The sequence below is a fragment of the Etheostoma cragini genome, chromosome 18 (assembly GCF_013103735.1).
Source record: "Etheostoma cragini isolate CJK2018 chromosome 18, CSU_Ecrag_1.0, whole genome shotgun sequence".
Lineage (NCBI taxonomy): Eukaryota > Metazoa > Chordata > Actinopteri > Perciformes > Percidae > Etheostoma > Etheostoma cragini.
In genome coordinates, this window is record NC_048424.1 from 21,917,482 (window position 1) to 21,921,484 (window position 4,003).

The 4,003-nt window shown below is 41.0% G+C and overlaps 1 long non-coding RNA gene across 1 annotated transcript in view; it reads right to left on the bottom strand.

The window, feature by feature from the left end:
* LOC117961365 overlaps window positions 1-4,003 on the bottom strand; it is a 23,865-nt gene that overhangs the window by 17,970 nt on the left and 1,892 nt on the right. The window lies entirely within an intron of this gene.

Below are 4,003 nucleotides of genomic sequence, written 5' to 3' on the forward strand. Positions count from 1 at the left end.
ATCAACTGTTGGTTCTGCTTGGGGGGAGACTGCATCCCGCAGCAGGAGCTGTCAGCTATTAACAAACCGCCTTCCAATCAAATTATTTAACGGATGGCCTAAGCTCCTTTTGCCTGATGGTTATCAGTCATTTTTTGAATACTGTTCTGCAGTCTGCACAGCTTCTGGTCCGAGCTATTCATAAGCTACCAGCATTCTTTCTGTTTTAAGATTAGACATTTTTGGGATTGATTTAAGGTTTAAGGTAGGTACTTATGGAATGGGTGTTATGTTATTTTCATTACTCATTCAGTAATAGGCCTTTGCTCAGATCATTTATGCATTTTGGCCCTTACCCTACCAGGAAACTGTTATTTTATGCCACATATAAGTATTTTCTGATCGGATGTCCCTACTGGCAGGATGACATCCTTTGTCAATGACTTCCAAAAACAAATCACTGTGTTCTGATATTAGTCTAGTGTCTTTAGAGAAGTGGGTGTGATTAGCTGATGGACAGGTTCAAACTGACACGCCTGTCAAATGAGGGTAGGGTGACCAGATGTCCCGAAAAATTCTCAAGTTATCTTGAGTTAAGAATCGATACTAGAAGTAAAATTGCATGGAATTGAATTGCAGTGACTGTGCGTAGAACTCTCGTTAAGTTAGGTTGTTAAGTTTGGTTCCTGCACACAGACTAAAACTCAAACCCTGGGATCCTTGAGCCAATCTCACAGCGCACACTGTCGGCTGAGACGCACATCTGTCTATCCAATACATTTACGTTCAGTTTTGTTGCCCCATTGGACATGCTCCAGCCAAATTGCCAGAAATTAAATAGAAAACCGTTTTACTTTAAAACCAGTTGGGACAAGACATTTGACAATTTTGACACAAGTACCTGTGAAAGCAGTTATTCTCTCCTATACCTAATAAACAAAATTGTGAGCTTATGCAAACAGTGTTTTCTGGCAAAACATATCAGAATAGGACAGTATTCTCTAAAGCTATGTGTAACACAAAGTGCATGAGAATGCCTGTTCAGACACCAATGACTGTACAAACCCAGATGAAAATGCTTGCTGATTCACTCCAAAATGCCGCTTACTGAACGCATCCTTTGTTGACACAGTGTGACGCCTTGAGCACGGCCATACATACATATTTGGTTGGATTTATTAATGTAAACCCACTATCCGGATTGCTTTGATCTGCTCTAAACCATACAATGTTTACTCATTTTTATTAAATCTGTGTTTTGGCAAAAGGAAATGTGCAATGTGCATCACATTAGATGACACTTTAAGAGACAGACAATTGCCTATTTGCTTAAAAATCAAATTTTTTGGCTCTTAGTTGTGTTACCAATTAGTTTTATGGAAATCATTTGGATTGTCTTGTCGGTCTTCATCCCTATCCAGCTCTATGGTAATATCTCCTCACATGCTCATCTGTCTGTTAACCCTTAGTCCTCTTGGTGCTAATGGATCAGAAAGCTGACCTGGTCCTCAGCTCGGTGGCATCACACAAAGCAGATGGTCGATTCATCTGACTAAGACATGTTACAGTAGTGTATTGTTAAAGCTACAGAGAGGGATTAAAATTGATTTCCAGATGGTGCATAAACCAGCTAAATGTATGGTTTGGTTTCCCGACCTGACCTCTAAGCTGTACAGGGAGCATGGAATTGTGGGCCCTGGTGGGAACTCTGATTAATCCTCAACTCTAAAAGGCCTGGGCTTCCATCTGTGGCAGGTGCCTGGAAAGAACAGCTTCCTGCAAACACAGCAGCCTGCCTTCCTGGTGTCACAGGAGCTCCGTTCCAAAAGTGAGGCTCACTTTGATGCTACTTGGACGGAAATGAGAGAACCGTTGCCAGGTTGGTACCTGACTACTCATCCAAAGCAGGGAAGGTATCCGTCCCACAGGCCATCTGCGGACACCCCGTGTTTCACATATGGCTCATCATACGAGTCTTAAGAGGATGGGCAAAAGAGGATTCAAATGAATTCAGAGTCTTGTTAATGAATAAATTGACGTGTAATGCTATGTGCATTGAAATACATGCAGACCCAGAACCAGCAGCAGTCTGAGCCCCTCGCCACTCCGTGCAGTGCAATGCAAAAAATTACCAAGAGTAGGGTAGGATTAATTGAACAATGATAGCCTTCTTCCCTGTGTCTTGTTCAATAAAATATAAAGCATAATCGACTCACATACATAGGATTGATATCAATCATCTGTTCCCAAACCTTTCCTTTAACCACTTTAAATCATGCCACATGACAGGTAAAACGGTTGTCTATCAGGATTTAGAATATATCAAAAGAGTAGAAGGCTCAAGTTTTGGTTGTCAGATACATCATTTGGGACTCAAGCATAGACATTTTACACTACGTTTCTTTAATATTCACTGTTGCATGAGTTCACAGAGTATGGACTTCCAAGTATTCACTCAATATATGAGGTTTGATGATGACAAACCATGACAACTTCCCGCCAGTCAAGCCTTGCTCAGGCAGGGGGAGCGAGCCTGTGTGGTTGTGGATCAATTCCCTCAAGGCTCCTAGGATTTGTGCATCGACCATTTCTGCTTGTGTAAGAGCTTTCACATTTCGGTGGCAATCCATTCAAAGAAATCTAACTCCACAGAAGCAGAGCCTGGGATATTTACTGGTACCTGTCTTCCTAAAATAAAAATGCATAAAAGATTAGCTCTTACTGGACATTCAATCAGACAGGGCACCTTAAAAAAATTGACAATTTTGTTCCTTAAAAACACATACAAACAACCGTTGTTTCAAATAATCCAACTTTAAGAAGGTATTTGATGTAAATGGACTACATTTATAGAGATGTTTTCTAGACTTAATAACTACTTAAAGCGCTTTTAGATTGTACAGCAGGGCTTCTGCAGGTTTTACCAAGTAACTTAAGACTTTTTATTTCCTTTTTAGGAATAATTTTCTCATACACATTGTAGAATTGATGTCTAGTCACCCTGTGGTGGACCCAGAGCACCTCTGCTCTTGGTGTTGGCTCTGAGGACTAAAGACTTGATTGATCTCAGGTGCTAAGTGAGTGAGTGTGTGACACTACATGGGCTCAGATAGGTTAGGAATGGGATTGGGACAGCACTTCACCAGATCACATGTTACCTTGGTTACATTTAATATCAAAGATGTTGCTGACACTTGGGCAAGGCCCAGGAGACGGCTTCCTGATTCCACTTCTTTCTTTTGTTTAAAGCTAGACAGCAGGTCCGTTCCGCTCCGTGGGCGTGTGGCGTGGTGTTGTTTACCTTTGTAATTTCTGGATTTCCCTCTGGTCACAACGTCCCAACGCTTTGAACTGTGGGTAATTCCCTTTGGTATCTGCATCTATGCAGAACTCACTGAAAGTGCTCAGTAAGTGTGTACTCAAACCCTCACGCCCTTTGAAATTAGACATTGGGACAACCCTAAGCCTTTACGAATTGTGTGAGAACACGCACCAAAGTCTGTGAGTCTATGAGTCCGGACTTTGGGATTGGGCCGTGGTCACGCAGAGTGGGGGTAGTGCTCAGGGCCGGGCTAGAGACCCGCCAGAAACGACTTTACACATATACACTATACACACATTTATAATTCCCACACTGCTGTGTCTAATTCCATTCAACGTAATGTTCATGTCCAGAGAACACGGTGGGGCATCAAACCATTATGTTGATCTTCAATACTTGACAATTGTAAATAGTTATAACACACTATTGATGAGCCTTTTCTTCACAAATAAAACGTGTAAAATATGTTTATGAATTTTAGAATGAAGTGTATTCATGTTTCATAATAGATGAATTAAGTGTCCTTAACCCTTGTGTTCTCTTCCCGTCAAAACTGAAAATCAACACTTTTGTTGATGCTTTTTAGCGATGTTTTTAACTTTTTCTTAGTTTTTGTCCCTTTATCAACCCGTTTGTCACTTTTTGGACGTTTGACACTACATAACACTAACGTGTTAACTTTAGTTTTACAGTTATTTTTTT